Source organism: Microtus ochrogaster, linkage group LG2 (assembly GCF_000317375.1).
Source record: "Microtus ochrogaster isolate Prairie Vole_2 linkage group LG2, MicOch1.0, whole genome shotgun sequence".
In the NCBI taxonomy this organism is placed as follows: Eukaryota; Metazoa; Chordata; class Mammalia; order Rodentia; family Cricetidae; genus Microtus; species Microtus ochrogaster.
This window is the reverse complement of record NC_022028.1, coordinates 22,680,338-22,699,035: the sequence shown is the minus strand read 5'-3', so window position 1 is coordinate 22,699,035 and position 18,698 is coordinate 22,680,338. Positions and strand designations below refer to the sequence as shown.

The window sequence follows — 18,698 nt, the reverse complement described above, 5'->3', positions numbered from 1 at the left end:
TCCCTAATTACAAAGAAGCTTGTGCCATATTTTGAGATTTTCTTTTTTAAAAAGTTTATGGGTAGCCAGGCAGTGGTGGCGCACGCCTTTAAATCAGCACCTGGGAGACAGAGGCAAGTGGATCTCTGTGAGTTTGAGGCCAGCCTGGTCTACAAGAGCTAGTTCCAGGATAGGCTCCAAAGAGCTACACAGAGAAACCCTGTCTTGAAAACAAAACAAAACAAAAAAAGTTTATAGGTATGTGCATACACATACGTGTGTGTATGGTTTGTCTGTGTATGTACATGTGCACATGCATGCAATACCTGCAGAGGCCAGAAGAGGTCATTGGATCCCCTGTAGCTGGAGTTACAGACAGTGGTTGAGCTGCCTGATGTGGGTTTGGGGTACTGAGCTGAGCTGCCTGATGTAGGTTTGGGGTACTGAGCTCAGATCCTCTGGAAGAGCAACAGGCACTCTTGACCTCTAAGCCACAGGCTGAGGTCATGAGGATTTGTCATTATGAGGACACAGGACATATGGGAGATATGTCCAAACAGCTAAAGCAAACTGGCAGATGGCAGCTGACTCAGTACACAGGGAAAGAAAGGGATGAGCAGAAGCTGGACCTAAGATATGAGCTGCAGCCACAGTAAGCAATAGATGCTATCCTCCAAATAGGGGAGCGGGGGTTCTAGTAATTGATTTTCTGTTACTATAACAAAATTCCTGGGGCTGGCTAATATACAAAGACAGGCTAAGTACGCTTACGGCTTTAGAGGCTGAAAGCCTGAGTCTGGGTGGTCTTATCTGTCTCGCTTCCGGTGAGGCATCCTGGTGGATGGTGCCATGACAAGAGTATGTACGAGAGTGGGCATACACGGTGGGTCAGGAAGCCAGGGCCTCACAGGGGATAGGTTTCCTTCCTTCCTTCCTTCCTTCCTTCCTTCCTTCCTTCCTTCCTTCCTTCCTTCCTTCCTTCCTTCTTTTGTTTTATTTTTTGATGCAGTCTTTCTCTGTGTAGCCCTGACTGTCCTGGAACTTAGAGATCCTCTTGCCTCAGCCTCCCGAATGCTGGGATTAAAGGTGTGCTCTACCTTTGCTCCCTTGCTCCCTTCTTTCAAAAAAAAAAAAAGACAAAACTGACTCATAGTCAGGCAGTGGTTTCTCACACCTTTAATCTCTGTACTCAGTAAGCAGAAGCACACAGATCTTTGTGAGCTCAAGGTCAGCCTGGCCGACAGAGTTTCAGGACAACCCAGGCTACACAGAGAAGCCCTGTCTCAAAAAAACAAAACAATAAAATCCTGACTCATACAGAACTAATAGAAGTCTAATTTGAACTTGATTTGACCCAGTGCTGGCCCATGCTTGTAATCCCAAATCAGGAGCAGAGGCAAAAGGAGTGGGGTGGAGGCTAGCCTGGGGTCACAGAAAATTCAAGACTGGCCTGGGCTCCCCAGTGAGTGTCTTATAAAACCAAGGATCAGGGATATATCCCTATGATAGCTTGCTTGCTTGCTTTCAATGAGCAAAGCCATGGATTTGAACCCCAATACTGAAGGGAAAACCCCTCAGTCCCATCTGAAGATGATGTGCCTTTAATGCCCCCACCTTTCACTAGCTCCCACCCCTTGGAGGTTCCACTACTTAACCATCATCACACTGGGAACAACACTTACAACACAGGAGCCCTTGGAAGACACACTCATCCAATGAGCTTGGTTCTAGAAGGGGAAGAAGGGATGGCAGCTGGGTCCTCCCATCCCCCTGGAGAGAAGATGCTCTGGGCTAGCTGTGTCAAACTCTGCATTCAGACAAAGAGGCAACCAGAAGCTGGGACTTCACATGCAGAAACAGGGACAGAAGTGGGGCTGGAAGAAAGCCCGGGGAGAGAAGAGAGATTGGGGAAGAGTCCTCCACCCCACCCAAACCCGGACAGGGGGATAGGTGCACAGTTCAAAAGGAAACAAAGAGGGGCCTGGCTGACACAAAACAAGTAGGGGCACAGTTGAAACCACATCCTGGGCACAGCAGAGGGCTGCCCAGAAAGGACCAGGAGAATTCCACGCTGTTGGGTGAATGAGGACAATGTCAAATCTCGGAACAGGGTTCTGGGCAAACCTGCCCAGCCAGAAGGGGAAATGTCACTCTCCTACCACCACCCTGCCCCACATCCTGGTGCCCTCTGCGTAAGCGACTTTCAATACTTGCCAACACAGATAGTTAATTTTAGCGATTAGAGTTGCCTATCACATACTGGCTACACGTTGCCTTTATTAGGCTGAGCACTCATTGATTGTGACAAAGTCTGGTCAGGTCTGAAACGAAGCAGACATAAGACAACAGGAGGGCTGTTTAGGCTCCCTGGGGGCTGCACAGCGTGGTGGGAGAACAGCCCCTATAGGCTGAGAACACACTCTGCCCAAGCCCTTCCTGACCATTCAGACCTTTGGTGATCTTAGTCCTACCTGAAGGATAAGCTTGCAAAGACTCATAAAGCCTGGAACAGTCAGAAAACAGAGGAGAAAAGACGGTGAGAGCTTAACTCATCGCCATCATTTTTCTGTGGCTGCACCAAGGTTTTCCATTTGTTAACTTCTGCTCGAAGGTCCTTCCCTCTGGTGCCAGCTGCTTCTCTATCAGATACGGGAGTCTAGGAGGTCCCTGTTTCACGTGGCTTCCCTAAGGCAGGCAACCAAACAAACAGGAAAGGTTGCCAAGAAACACGTGTCCCCTGCAAGGTGGTTGCTGTTTGCATAATGCTTTGTCCCCTGAACTCAAACAGGAAGTTTAACTCCAAGTCTCCCTAGGCTTCATCCTACTCTGGTGTTTAGAGTTGGGGGGACATAATATAGTAAGTTAGGTCACTGGGGTAGAGGCCTCATAACTAAAACTGATGTCTTTATGAGAGGGCAAGAAACCTTGCAGACAGGGGCATGCATGTAGTGCTGCCATCGTGCAATACAAAAAGCATTCACCAGGCCCTGCACCACGCTGTCCTTGTCCTACGCAGTTGTGAGCTGAAATAAAGCTCCTTTCTTTGCAAAGTAGTTCGCCTCAGAAATTTCATCATAGTAATAGAAGGTTGATTAATAGAATAGCTGATGTCATATTTATTTTACAGATGTGAAAAACTGGGCTTCTAAGAGTTCTTAATTGCTAGTATATTAATATATATAATATGTAATTAATGTATGTAGCATATAGTATATTAGCATGCTATAATGTTAGCAGACATGACATACGAGTAAGCAGTATACTAATATAAATGGATGCTATAGTGTATTAATATGATATATAATATGTAATGCACATACTAATGAAATATAAGGCATAGATTTATATGCAATTCAGACATTGGATAGAAAAATCTATGATGCAAATAGTATCTAAGGTCTCAGTACATTGGTTCACATCAAGAGAAATAATTAAGAGGATTTCACAAAGCCTTTTACATGGAACATGACCATCAGATTTATTCCAACTTGCTCTCTGGCTATTTTAAAGAGGAGACATTAGCTTTGGAATCAGAATTTTGAGACTGGCCCAATGGCCTGGGCCTGTAAACTTAGATCTTAGAAAATTGAGACAGGACTGGGAGTTCAAAGACATCATAGATAACTGAGTGGTGCTACGCCTTCCAGACACGTGAAAGGTCCTAGATTTGATCCAGGGGTGGGGGCGGGGCTGTAAGAAATCTCCATTTCCTCCTGCTGTTCAGAGGATGGGGCCTCCATTCTTAGGTGGTGATAATGGGCCTGAGCCCTGCAGCTCCTCCTTCACACAGGTGGGTGCTAGCTTGTCACCAGAGCCCAGCACCTCCTGCTCTCCTGACCTGGGGGCTCAGCTCCCTTTCTGGAGTCTCCACTGTTTTAACAGACAGAAACTCTAGACTGGAGTAACAAACTGTAATAAGGTGCCCATGGCCAGCTGCCAGAGAATCTCCCAAGAAAAGGTTTTTCTTTTTCTTGGTCTGGGGTTGCCCTTGTGTTCTAATTAAACCTGTGTGGGTAACTGCCCAGTCCACATACCTTCACATTCAAGCCAGAAAGCAGTCATATTTTAGATATGAAAAGCAAGCGTTGAGTTGAGCGGTGGTGGCGCACGCCTTTAATCCCAGCCAGCACTCGGGAGACAGTGGCAGGCGGATCTCTGTGAGTTCGAGACCAGCCTGGTCTACAAGAGCTAGTTCCAGGACAGGCACCAAAGCTACAGAGAAATCCTGTCTTGAAAATCCAAAAAACAAAACAAAACAAACAAACAACCCCCCCCCAAAAAAAAAACCAAAAGAAAGAAAGAAAGAAAAGCAAATGTTTTAAATTTTAGTAGAACAACTTCAAAATACATCTCTGAGTCAGATGCAAATGATGACAAAATTTAATAGCACCCCAAAAAGACTGTACTAGTTTTGGGAGAGGTAATTATTTGGAAAAATGTGCTTTCTGTTTTGTGTCTTTCTGTTGCTTGTTTCTTGTCTTATGCATTTAAGGAATGGCCAAGTTTCCACAGTAAGTTGGGTCTCCCTCCTTCCTGCCACGAAGGAAAGTTGTTCTCATAGAGACACAATTGGTGTCTGCACACTTGTCCATCCCTGTCGGCAGCAGGATGAACTGCCAGTCAACAGGGAAAGTTACCAGTGCAGCTCAGACACTGAGATGGTAAAAAGAAACCTACCACTATGAACACCGCACCGTTCACGCTGGGACAGGCCATGCTTCTCCTTAGGATTCAAGGGGTTTCGTATCTATCCTCACTTGCCAGGTGGCTGGAGGGACATCCACGGGGGTTGCATTTCTTCTGCGATTTTCCTTTGACCGTTTTCCTCATGCATGGGCCAATTAATTAATTACGAAGCACTAACATGTCAAGTTTCATCAACATTTTCTTCTGGCTATAGCTAGCGTGAGACCTCCAGAGAGGTCGAGGGAAATGGCCCAGTAGGTGAAACACTTGCAGTACATGTGAGGGCCTGAGTTTTGATCTCCCAGGACCCACGCAATGAAGACATAGGGGCAGGTTCATGCCAGCCTAGTGATGGTGCGATGGGAAATAATGACTGGAGGCTCCCGAGAGGCTCACTGGCTCCTTCGTGTAACCTCCTTTAGTGAAGTTCTGGGCCAGTGAGAGACCCTGACTCCAACAAAAGGTGGAGGTGCTTGAGGACACCCCAAGTGCCCTCTGGCCGCATGTGCACGCATCCACGTGTGAATGTGTGTACCTGCACACACAAGTGTGCCTATTCACCCAGACACCTCCCCCCCCCACACACACATACACACACGCAGATCAGGGAAGAAAGAAATGAAACAAGAACTGCGCTACATTGCTGCTCTTAACCTCTGAGCCATCTCTCCAGCCCTTTTTAGCTCTCCTTGCCCTTGGCTTTCTCATCCATGAAACAGGCAAAGTGAAAGTCCAGCCTGTTAGGGTTGCAGACAAGATGAAACCAGCTAATGTGTGTATCGTTAGTGGGATGTCTGGCAGAGGACAAGGACAGTTACCAGTTTTGTCCTTACCTGCAGCTACAAAAGACAGCAGGTGAGATGGTTTAGTTGGTAAAGGTGATTGTTGCTAAGCCTGAAGTCTTGAATTCTATCCTCAGAATCTACATGGCAGAAGGAGGAAGACAATTCCTACTAATTATCCTTCTACCTACACACACACACACACACACACACACACACGAGGTAATACACAGACACATGCAAACACTCACATACACACATGTACACACTAAATGTAGAGTTTTAAAAACAGCAGCAATGCCAGGAATGACCAGAAGAACTAAGATGGAAACTGTCTAGTCAGCGATGGGAGATTATGATTATCAACTGGAACATTTTGTCTGTTTGTTTGTTTGTTTCTTTGTTTGCTTGTTTGTTTAGAAACAGGGTCTCATACATCCCAGGTTGGTCTCTGGTCTTATATGTAGCTGAGGAGGACTTCTAAACGTTGGACTTTCCTGCATTTACCTCTGTGGTGCTGGGATTACAGACCTGGGCCACCCTTCCACTTTGCCAGCTCATACAGTGGGTGGGAGGAGAAAGAAGGAGATGTCTCCTAGGACCTTACTGCTTCACAAATGGCCATGTGGCTATTAGCTGACGTTGCTCCCCTGAACTAGCTCCTGTGGGTAAGAGTGGATTTTTTTCATTTTTCTCAACCTCTCTCCTATCTCCTCATCTTTCTTTTGAATTGTTTGATTAGCTCTATCATCATCATCATCATCACCATTATTATTAATAGTTTTGTTTTCACTGTGCTGAGGCTTGTACCAGAGCGATTGCAGACACCAAGCAAGCCCTCCGTCACCTATCTCTGTTCCTGCTCCTTAAGGTCTAATGCTCATTTCCCAGCAGCGATGATGTGTCTCTTAACAGTCTGGTCATAGGGCCTGCTGACATCATCTTCCTCCTGAATGCCTTCACGTAGTGGCTGCTTTCATCTGGAATGCAGCCTGCAGCCTGACCCTGGGCTTGACATCTCGATGCTTTCCCTTTGCCTTCTCCTCTTATCTGGCCCCTCCGCAGCCTCAGTGAGGACTCATGGACTCCTGCTCAGAGGACCCACACTCCCCTCCTCTCCTTCCACTTACTGTGCCAGCTGTCTCCAGGGGAATCTCCTGAGGCATAGCTCCAAGCAGGTCATTCTCAAAAGAGCTCAGTGGCTTCTTGTTATCTATATAATACAGTTCAGATTCCAGAGTTAGTGCTGACAGTTCTCCACTCTAGGAAGCAGACAAGCAAGCCCAAATACCCACTCCCCAGGCCCAACCCTGCTCTGTCTCTTGTCATGCTTCTGCGCCTACCCTGTCTCTCAGGCAGAAGACAGAGTCTTATTAGCTGCGTGTACAAGCACAAGGAATCCGCTCCATAAATATTTGTTGAACAGGAAGGAATACTCTATATAATCAAAGAGTAATGGTGTGTCCATGAGGACAGTTTCTAAATATTTGTTCTCAGCAGAGGTCAAGACAAGGGCTTCTCCTCCTGGGTCTGGAAGATGAAGGGGCCACGGGCCTTTGCTCTTAGAGAGAGGAGGCCTTATTTTGCCGTATGTTTTAGACAGCACTTTCCCCAAGGTGCAACGGTGTTGGTTGTTTTGTTTTGTTGAGATAGGGAGCTCTCTCACTGGGCTGGAGTTTACTTTGTACCCTAAGCTCACGAGCTGGCTTTCAAGCATTGGGGATCTGTCTGTTTCTGTCTTCCCATTCCTGGAATTAGAATTTTTGCTACCTTGTGCCTTTTTCTTGCACTCTTTCCTCGTGTGTGTGTGTGTGTGTGTGTGTGTGTGTGTGTGTGTGTGCGTGATGTGTACAAATTCATGTGAGTATCACAGCAAGACAGCCTCAGGTATCAGTTATTGCCTTCCACCTTGAGACAGGACCTGTTGTTCCTTGCTGCAGATGCCAGGCTAGCTCCTCTGTGAGCCCTGGAGATTCTTCTGTCTCCACCTTGCTGGGATTAGGGTTTTAGGTATGTACTACGGTGTCTGACTTTTATCTGAGTTCTGAGGATTTGAACTCAGGTCTCCACATTTGCATGCCAAGTACTTTATGCACTGAACCATCTTCCAAGCCTGGTGTAATGAAACAACACATAAAAACCATTAGGTGATTGGAGCTCTGCACCCTGCAGATTTTTCTAATGAGAACACGGTTCTCATCTGAGGAAAATTCTTCGGGGGCACTTTTCCAATATAACTCCAATTTGTTTTTTTTTCTATTAGCATTGAGTAATTTTCTATTTTCTCTTTATAAGGCTATGGTGTCAAATCCTCATTCTTCTAAAAGTTTCAGAGTCCAGTTCTTCAGTACTTTCTGAACAGCAGCCTTGGCAGCATCCTTATGTCGAATGAGCTAGAATTCGGGTTAGCAAGTTGTAAACGTGATAAAAACAAAAAACCCCAAACCACGATCATGTCTGTGGGGCTGGTGAATGATGAAATGAAAGGACTTATCATGGGAACTGATCACGCTGTGTGTAGGTTTTCAGTAAGGTGCCTGGAACAGAAATAGCATGACGACGACGATGAGAACTAGGTCACTCTGGTCCTCTATGTGACAAGATTGTCGATTCCGCGCTGATAAATCTCACACTGCTAGACGGATGGACTGAAGGCCAACTGGCTGCCTTAAGATCTTTGCGTACTTAATCGCTTCTGTTCTTTGCCACCATGGTCAATTGTCTTAAATTTGCTATTTAGAATGAAATAACATCTCACTAAGTGTGGTGGCATGCACCTTTAACCCATGCACTCAGGAGTCTGAGGCAGGAGGAGCACGAGTTCTAGGCCAGTCTGGACTACATAGTGAGATATAGTAGTCTGGGAATCTTGTAAGCCGACAGTTCTAGGATGTTTTGTTTACATGTGAATGCATCCATGTGACATTGTAAGAACTAGCAGGCTTACACACACACACACACACACACACGCACGCACGCACGCACGCACGCACACACATGCACACAGAGTCAAGTACTACTGTGAGAATGGGCACCTTCCTCAGTTCTCAGTCCCTCTACGTTCCCCTTCATAGACTCTCAGGATAAATGTTGAGCCCAGGCTGACCTGCAGCCTCAGGGACTATTTCAAATCCTCCTCCAGGCCTAGCCTGTGGCAGTGGACACCCCTGGTGCCTCACAGCAACAGGTCCGGGAGCAGCCCCAGCTCCTTCCTATGTGTTGACCATTCTGTCTCTTCTGCTTCTCCCCCTCTGCCAACCTTTTCCCTCTACTTTCCTCTCTGCCTTTAGCTTCTGTGTGGCTCACACCTTACTTCTACCCACTCTAGCCTCTGTGATCCTGTTCCTGTTCTGACAGTGAAGGAGCCTGCACGTCTCACTTCAGAGGCCTCCAGAGGTGAATTTGATGAGTTCTGTTGACCTCAGCCCTTGACAATCAATCCCACTGGGGAGGGGGCTGAGTGTTAAGCCCCCGTGGGTTGTGTGTCTGCCTGTCTTTGTGACAGAGAAACCAGGGTTACAAAAAGAATTCTGATCCTCGCTCTTTCTCTCTGGATAGATATATTTGATTAATTCCTAGGAAAATGACACTTAGTAAATTTGCATGTTCTGTGTGAAAAAAAAAAAACCCTCAGATAGCAAGGGCGCATAGAGGGAAACTAGGGAACATAATGTTCTTTGTGAAGAGCTGTATGGAGCAACAGTTTGGTTGATGAAAGACAAAGACTCAGAAATCAGGATGGACTGGCTGGAAGACGGCCCAAGGTTAGAAACCAGCCTGAGGCCCCATGGCAAAGGAACGGGAATGCCGCTGATGCAAGGCATGGGTCCCCATCACTAGGTGAGCGCCTCTTCTACAGAACTGCTCTTCTGCTTTGTAACCCGGGAGGGGCCGACTGCTCAGCTTCGGGAGAGCCGAGCGTCACCTCTCCATTCAGTCCCTTTGAAGACCAGGGCAGCTAGTGCACACAAGATGTGTCCCCTGAGCATTTGTTAATTATGCAAAAAGCTCACGGCCCCAACAGCTTTCAAAGAATTTGATAAGAACTATGTTCCCCGTGTGCTCTGTGAAGATTATCTTAGAAGATTTATTGATGCATACTGGACCAAACTTCTATTTTATTGAAGTCTGAAGCTATTTCTGCTTTCCCACACCCCTTTGTAATTGTGAACTGGAACAAATCCATCATACGATACATAATTCTCGAAGCTTCCTTTTGTAGAGACACCTTCATTTCCCCACAGTTCACTACCGAAGCGACGCCACAAATTTTTTCTTTTGAAGACATGAACATTAGAACATTTGGTCATGTAAAGACAAGTCTTTGTTCTCTTTTATCTGATCTTATGTTTTGTGATAGTAACTGTAGACCGCTGTCAGATTAGGAGAAGAAAATCAAAATAATGAGCAAATTTACTGAGCGTCTTTAGGAAAGATACATATTTGGAATATGTTGGTTTTGGTCAAAATAAGGCCCTATTTTTTTCATTCAGATAAAATCATTATAGCAGTTTTCTAGCTGGTATTAATGACAGACTTCCTCTATCCAATTTATTCCTCATACATATATACATACATACATATGTGTATATATAGGTATTTGTTCTTTATATATTATATTCGCCTTTGAGTATTTTTTGTTATAGTCCTTTCTGTCTATTCAGAGATCTTCAGGACTCTCCACTCATTTAGGGTTGCCTTGCAAACTCCCTTGCTTGGCATCCATGCTTTCCATGATGCCTCTGTTCACAACCTCTGCTGAGTCAGGGCCAGCCTGGTCAGGTGCTAGGAGCACCGAGGATGTGCTAATCCCTTTGTGACCAAGCACGTGGGACCTCTTCCCCTTTCCAAATCCGACTCCAGTTCTTCAAGTTCAGATCGAGAGTCTTTCCTGTCCCACGTGGTCCTCTTTAATTCGGTCTTCAGCCACTTGCAGAGCTCCGCGTGTTAGAAGGTAGGCAGTGCAGAATGAGGCGGTGCCTGCCCTCAGGAGGCAGCAGCGGAAAGACCCAGGCAGCAGGCTGGCAACTCAGTGTGCTGCCCTGCCTCCTCACCTCCACTCGAGAAAACCTGGAGAAAACATTGCTCCCGGGCATCATGGCAGCTGAGCTGCTTGTAGTTGGAGTGTTCCGAAGGGGCCAGGGCTCCTTCAACCCATTCACAGAGAAAGAAAGCTCTCTCCTGTTTGTGCCTTCTTCAATCTCCGTGTAGCTCCCACCCCCAGCGTGAAAACTCAGGATGTGAAAGGTTTCATTTGGTGGTCGACACCTCTCCCAAGGTTGGATGAGGGAGGTGGCATCAAGTTGGACCTTGAAAACTGTTAACTAGCCAATGAGGGTGGCAGAATAGGGACCGAGAATGAGTGGACCAGGGACATGGTGCCCCTGTGTGGAAGTGAGGGCCTGGCTCTGCCGAGTGACCCATATAGAATGAGGTTCTAGTGAGGCATGAAGGAGACTGGTGGGGGGTGGGGGGAAGCTAGGGTTCCTGCAACCACACCAAGTACTCCTGGAGGGCCCAGATCTCAGCTTACATTTTACTCATAGGACAAGAGTTTGATACAGAAGTCCTCCTAGAGATTTGGTTGTGATGGCTGTCCTGAAAGAGGTAAGACACCTCTTTTAGGAGCAATGGGAATGATAGAGGCATCTTTTAAATCCCATGAGTCCTGCTGAGCTGGAAGACAGAGAAGTAGGCAAGTCTCTAGTCCCTCAGTTTCCAGGACGGACTTTTGCTTTAGCTGGAAAGAAATGCCTGCCACGGTTTTTGTAAACCTGGTACTGGGCTGGTTATTCATCGAGCCTTACAAGTTGCCTTCCTAACATGATGCTGGAGTCATGCGTTGTGGGGGTTGGCTGGCAACATTTCCTGGCCTCTATAACCAGCTGGCTTTTCCGGTTAAGATCTACAAGGAGTCGTGGTGGGAGATCAGAGGGCAGAGGAAAGAGAGATGCTTCCTGCTCCTGCCTCCGTCTGCAGGTGTGGCGGTTGCTGGCGCTTGCTAGCAGCCGCTGTAAGAACAGCAAGGATTGGGCAATTCCTGTCTCCAGCTGTCCAGTTGGTTCAGGCTTTCTGAACCCACCCCAGCAGTTCTCTAGGCGTACCTAGCAGATGCCAGCCCAGGAGCCTCGACATCCACCCTGCTTCTTCTTTGCTTCTCAGTCCTTTCTTCCAGCATTGTTTTTCCTGCGTCATCAGCAGCACGGCAAGCGGAGCCCTTGGTGTGTTCCTTGTGTACAAAATGCCTCAAATAGACTGCGGTCCGGTGGCACACACCTGTAAGCCCAGCACTCCGGATTCTTCCTCCTCCTCTTTCCTGCCCTGCTTTCCCTCCTTTTCCCTCCCCCTGCTTATTTTCTCCTTTCACCCCCTTTCACATTTCCCCCTTCTTCCCTGTCCCTCTGTTTCTCTTCTTTCTTTCTCCCCTCTCTCTCCTCCCCTCCCTTTCCCTGCTCTCCTTCCTCTTCCTGACTAGATTATGATGGATACACTTACTGGAGGATGTTCGGGCAATGAATGAAAACTTAGCAGAGATCCGGGAGCCCAGATCCTCATTTATCCACTACTGATAGATAGCCATAGTCCTGTTTGTATTATGTGGATAAGGGTTTTGATCTTGTTTGAAATGTATTGACAGTAGAAGGGATGAATTACTCAAATTGGTTTTATGCATGGGCAGATTTCAGATGCATGACAAGCTCAGAAAGAAACAAAAAGAAAGAAATGGGGGCTAGGGGATATTCCAACATCCCTGTAATTCTCTCATGTTCAAGTTCCATCCACCATGCCTTCTGAATACACATCGAGTATCATAAAAACAAGTGACTCAGCCTTAATGAGGTGACTAAGTCAGTTAGAGAAGAACCGTCCCTCCGAGCCTCCGAAACCATCTTGGCAACAGAGTCTTTGGCTGCCACAAAGCATCGGATGTATAGGAAGCATCCTGCTCCCAGCAAGATAGTCGGATTCTCTTTTTAGAGGTTTCTTGACAATGGTTTCGCAGTGTCTTGTACACATTATGAAATACCACTGGTGGCAGCCCTTAAGTGTGGCATGATCTTCTAATGCCATTGTCAGGGAGCCACACAGTTTGGCTGTTGTCTGAACCATATGCCTCAGTAATGGGATCTGGAGTGGGACTAGGAAGTGTCTTTGAAAGGGATCATTGGTGAGCAATGTGGGCAGGGGGGAGTACAAAGTAAAAGCAAGAATACCTTAGCTTTCTGCAGTCTCTCATTTGGAGGGTCCTTAATGCGCACTTCACTAAATGTTGTCCTGGTTAGTTTTCGTGTCAACTTGACACAAGTTAGAGTTATCTGGAGAGAGGAGAATCCGCTGAGAAAATGGTCTGTAAGACTGGCCTATGGGGAAGCCTGATTAAAGATTGACACGAGAGGGTCCAGCCCACAGTGAGTGGTGCCACCTCTCGACAGGAGGTCCCGGATGGTATAAGAAAGCTGAACAAGCCGTACGGAGCCAGCCAGTAAGCAGCACTCCTCCATGGCTTCCGCTCCTGCTTTGTGTTCTTGCCCCGACTTCCTGTGAAGCCAAAGCAAACCCTTTCTCCACAGGTTGCTTCTGGTCATGGTGTTTTATCACAGCAGTAGAAACCCTGACTGACACAAATATGGTGGTTGGTCTCATTTATATTCTCTTCCAATTTCTTGGTCTTGTATGTCCTGTCTGATTATATTATGTAAGTCTGTGGATTTTAACCTAAAATATTCTACGGCCTGGGATGGTAGTACCTACCTTTAAACACAGCATGTGGGTGGCAGAGGCAGACACATCTCTGGTAACTCAAGGCCAGTCTGGTCTGTGTAGAAAGTTCCAGACCAGCTAGGGCCACACTGTGAATTAGTCTCTCTCTTTCTGTTACTCTGTCTCATGTTTCACAAATAACATTAATGGTCCCCCACTTCAGTATGGGGTTTGAACCTGGGTCCTCTTCCATTCTAGGCAAGTACTGGACTGCTGAGTTACATGCCCAGCCCTTTATTTTACTGTTTGTTTTGAGACAGGGTCTTGCTGAGTTTCTCAGGCTAGTTAGTCTTGAACTCACTCTGCAGCCCAGACGGGTCTTGAACTTGTACTCCTTCTGCTTCAACTTCTTCGGTACCTAGGATTACAAGTCTGCACCATTTAGTCCAGCTGGGTTACTAGACTCTCATGTCCCAGGTGATCCCTGGTCCACTAGATTATGGTTTCCTAAAAATTTCCACTTTAGAATTCCTATCACCTGAGAAATTTTTATATGACACTGTGTATATAGGCATATGAAATATACATATAGCCAAACATTTATTGACAATAAGTTGTAAAGAAATTTATTTTAAAACAAGTCTTTGCTATACATTTATTTGCAACATTAATTAAAGACAAAAGCAAATTTGCATACTAATGAGATGAATGTGCTTGTTTATTTTCACATAAAAAATTAAGTCTTGGCTGAATATTTGATGCTGCAGGAAATGGAACATCTTCAGTGCTTTTCACAGTTGATTGATATTTTGATTTTATAATCAGTAATGTTGAGAACACTGGTTTGCATAAACGCGTAGTACAAAATGGCACAAGGAAGCTTAGGGCCATCTCAGAAATTGTTGAAAATTCTTTCCTAATCCCCAACCAAAATATCATTTAATGATTTTTTTTCAATGAAATTCAAGTCATCAACTTAAGCAGCAATTTTTTGCTGTTTTGAGACAGCAGGGCTAACTTGGTACTCACTGTGCAGACCAGGCAGGGTCTTGAACTCAAAACTCAAAGATATCTGCCTGCTTCAGCCTGTGCCTCCTGAGTGTTGGGTTTAAAGGCCACCATGACAGGCTCAGGTAGCAAGTTCTATTTATTTATTTATTTATTTATTTTTGGATTTTTTTCGAGACAGGGTTTCTCCGTAGCTTTTGGTTCCTGTCCTGGAACTAGCTCTTGTAGACCAAGCTGGCCTCGAACTTACAGAGATCTGCCTGCCTCTGCCTCCCAAGTGCTGGGATTAAAGGCGTGCGCCACCACTGCCCGGCAGGTAGCAAGTTTTAAAATCAAACACTTGAACACAATATAAACCAAAGACATACTAATGTAATGTTTGCAAGCCGAGGAACAGCAGTAGGGAAATATTAAATGCTGTTGTTTTCCATAATTAAAATATCATGTTTCTATAAGAGCAGACAACTTTGTACGTTGTACCCTGCAAGCCGAGCATACAGTAGACTCAAGTCTGAACTGAGGTGTTGCGGACATTGTGTGAGTGATAGTGGGCCAGGTGATGTGTGCTCAGAACCAAGGCTGCAGTGAATCCCATGTGTAAAAGGGGCAGGTACTGTCACAAATACTTCAGGTTCCCCGCATGCTTGATTTTGAATTCATGTTTGGTCTTCATGTGTGCAAAAGCCCCTTGCTATTACCAGAGTGTCACGGTCCCAATATTCAGTTACATGACCCCATAGAGAGCTGTAGCTCATGGAAGGAGGGTGCCAATTGTAGAGAAAAGCAGCATCCTCGCTGTCTCCCCATTAAAACAAGGCATCCCCTACGTATAGCATTTGAGAAAGCTATGGAGACTCTCCAGATGTGACTCCTTTTTGAAGCCCACATACTGAGCACGGACCCAACTCCAGACGCCAGGATTCCGTGTATAACCATGTGTAAACCGCACCGGTCTGGTTGCTAACACAGGGAGGGATGGGATGGGAAAAAAAACAAAAACAAAACAGCCTGGCAATATTGCGCTTGATTTCTTGGAAACTGATTAGCGCATGAAAGACCTTCTGCCAAACACTCACCATCAAAGAGATAAAAGGAAAAGATTCGCTTCCTGTGTGTAGTCTGCTTTTAGCTTGAATGTCACTTCCAGGAAGCCTTCCCTGCCCGAGAATCTGATTAATGGCCTCCTGCTATCACTGCCCAGCTCCTGTGCTTTGCCCAGAGTTTAATTACTTATCCAAGTCTCTTGCTAGTCTGTGAGACTCTGTGGGGAGGCACCAGCTGCCTCTGTAATCATAGGCCCTTGTGGGGTGGGGAGCGGGGGACAGGCGGATGACTCTGGGAGAGTGAACATTTTTGTAAAGAACAGCCATGCTCAGCTGCTTTGTCAGGGACAGACTGTGGCAGCAGCAACTCTCAACCTGTGGGTCGGGACCCCCTTTCCATAGGGGTCGCCTAACAGTAGCAAGTTGTGAAGTAGCAAAGAAAATAATTTTATGGTTGGGGGGTCCCTACACCATGAGGGACTGTATTAAAGGGTCACAGCACTAGGAACGTTGAGAATCCTTGGATTACAGAATGTTGAAGTTATAGGCTGAATTTCTTGGCTCCAATTTTACTGATAGTGTGAAGGCAAAGGGAGAAACCACGGAACTAGAAAAGTTATGAAAAAGCAGCGAGAGAGAGGGACAGTCACTATGAAGAGATTAGAAGAAAAAACAAGCCAGAAATTGATCAGACACAGGATCAGACTAACTGCCTTTGATTGTTAATTCCACAGGTCGTGGTGGGGGTTCTTCTGTTGTGACTGATTTGTTTTGTTGAGACAGAGTCTCGCGTAGGTCAAGCTGGTCTCAAACTTGCTGTGTAACCGAAGCTGGCCTGAATTTGTAATCCTCCCGCCTCAACCTCCTGAGTGCTTGGATTATAGATATGGGCCACCATACCTTAGCAATTAAAGCGATCTTTCAAACCCAGTTAATCATTTTCCAAGAAGCGGAACCCAGGGTGGGTATTTGCTTTCCATCCTCTCCCTTCGTGCACTAGCAATCAAACTTCCGTTACTTATGAGTGGCTATTAAAGTGATGCCAAGCAGTTGGACCTAGCTGGAAAATTCAAGATTGTGAATGCTGCAAAACAGAGCTGACTCAATCATGGGTTCTAACTCACACCTAGGAGGCATATCCCTCACTATTCCCATGTCTTAGTTCAACTCACCGAAAGCCGCACTTTCCTCTGAAATAATGTGACTAGTTGGAGACACATTTAATCATGGCAAATTCACCACTCTTTCTTAGAAAAACTGTTCTCATTCTGCTAGAAGGGCAGCAAAGTATGAAAAAAGGTACACCTCCCCCCTTGGGCTTTTTATGGTTGTGCCCACTGCCAAGCCTGACCTCCTGAGTCCAATGCCTAATTCCCAGCAACCCGGACTCCGCAACTAGACCTCTGCCCTCTACATGAGTGCCATGCAGTACTGTGATGCACACGTGACCACACGAAATAAATGTACAAAACAATTAGAAAAGGTCCTCAAAGGGTGGACGTTGTCTTGTTTCTGTTGGCTTCTGATGTTTCTCCACTAACCAGAGTCCAGGGAGGTTGCCTGATTATATATAGTCTTCCTGAACGTACTACTCCGTAACCACAACACATCTATCCCGTTTCCCTTTCTCATCTGACACTTGTCTCTGCTTAGAAAATGTCTGCGGACACTTTCATTTCCTTCATTTACCAAGAAGGAAAAGAATAAGGACAGCGGAAATGTGTCTTAATATTCATCCGGTCATCATAAAGCTTGTCAATGCTGAAGATGCAAGTGGAGATACGGAGTGCTAGAAGGCTCTGGAATCAAGGAGATTCTGATCTAATCACTGTTAGTTGCCTAAATGACTATTCATCTCTGCCAAATTCCCAAGGTTGGCTGTACATAAAGCAGGGATATCAGGAGAATGGCTGGTTGTGCTGCTCAGTCTTTTAGATGGTCCTACAAAACACTGCTTTCTTTCTTGTCAAATGGCAATCGTTTCTTCCTCTGCAGGAAGCGGTGGGCTGATCTGTTATTCAGAGCACTGGATAGCAAGACCTGGGTTGTCTATGCTTACAAAAGAATTTTAGTAATTCAACGCAGCCGTGTTTCAAACATTGCATCTGGTATGGGCTCCATCTGTCTTGCTTGTATCTACTATGAGGTCTCTTGCCGGGTGACTAAAGGGCAGTGCTTCTGTCATAGCAGACAGAGAATTTAGCTCCATTTCCCCCCAAGTAGAAAGCCAAGTTGCCACTGGGTATCATTTCCCTCAGGCTCCAGCTGTGTCCACAGTGATTCTGTGCACTTCCTCTAAACTCGTGTGGAGCCCGGGGAAGAGGGAGTCTCTTTCTGAATCTTTAAAACAGTTCAGGAATGATGGAGAGAAGAAATCTTGCTACAGAAGATTTGATAAGAAACTATAAATATAATAGCTAATTATCAATGACTGATTTTAAGACAAAAATAAAGAGATTTTCTTCCTAAACAAAAATCCCTCCCTCTGACGTTGTCTAAAATATTAGAGTCCTCCACTTTTGAATTACTGTATTCCGATAAGAGTCTGTTTATTACCCCAGGGTTTGGCCAGAACAAGGCTGTCTCCTTGTTCTGTGGTCCTTTGATATCTTGTAAATGTTTGCAGGGTGGGTGGGAGGATTATGGAGACAGTAAGGATAACACATCCTTTATCTTATCTTAAGGATAACGCGGGCAAACACTTTAACCTTTGAGCTCGGACGTGAGAAATGGGAATTAACAGACGATAATATGCAATTAAAGATCTTAACACTTACCCGGCTTGGTATAGGGTAAATATCTAAAAGATTATGTGCAAAAGGTTCGTTAATTATTAGCGGTCCCAAAATGGACAGGCTACTCAGTCAAGCTTTCTATAGATGTTCATCTATTTGGGTTTGAGGCCAACCTTAAACTTTAAGAACTGGCGATAAGACGTGTGCTTAAGAGAGAAGGGAAGGCACCGCATAGTGGAAAAATCAAGGACATTAGCACTGAATAGAGTGTATTTAAATCCTAGTCATATTTCTTGTTTCTATTTGCTCCAGATGGTCCTCTCCGCAGCTCTGCCTCCTCCTGGGAAATGGGGATAGCGATGCTTTTCATTGGGGCTGACAGTGAGATGTTTGGAATGGTGGGCCCTAGAAACTGTGGTTGGATTAGAGCCAGCACCTGTCACCGAGCCTGGACCGCCAGGAGATGGAACCCAGAGCTAGGTGGAAAAGCCATGGTGGCCAGGTTGCGCGCCGAGGGTTCACTGGGGCCTTTGTTGGCTACTGGGGCTGCATGCACTCAGACCAGAAGGTGCAGGCCAGATGTGGCGGCTGCACTCCTGTCCGGGCCGCGACACTGATGCAGGGGTAAAGGGCTGGGGAGAAATATATAGGCTGCCCGATTGCGCCTCTAAGTGACAGGCCGGAGGGCCAATGGCAGCGGAAGCGGCTCGCTTGGGGCCGTGTCGGCCAATGGCTGGCGGGGACTGGGGCGGGGACTGGCGGGG

The 18,698-nt window shown here is 46.1% G+C and overlaps 1 protein-coding gene across 1 annotated transcript in view; it reads left to right on the top strand.

Annotated features, from left to right (window-relative positions):
* Nucleotides 1-550: 550 nt before the first annotated feature.
* Mgat4a (alpha-1,3-mannosyl-glycoprotein 4-beta-N-acetylglucosaminyltransferase A) overlaps nucleotides 551-18,698 on the top strand; it is a 106,488-nt gene continuing 88,340 nt past the window's right edge. The window contains exon 1 of the mRNA XM_005359940.3: nucleotides 551-631. The gene's annotated coding sequence lies outside the window, so the exon portion shown is untranslated. The remainder of the gene's footprint in view (nucleotides 632-18,698) is intronic.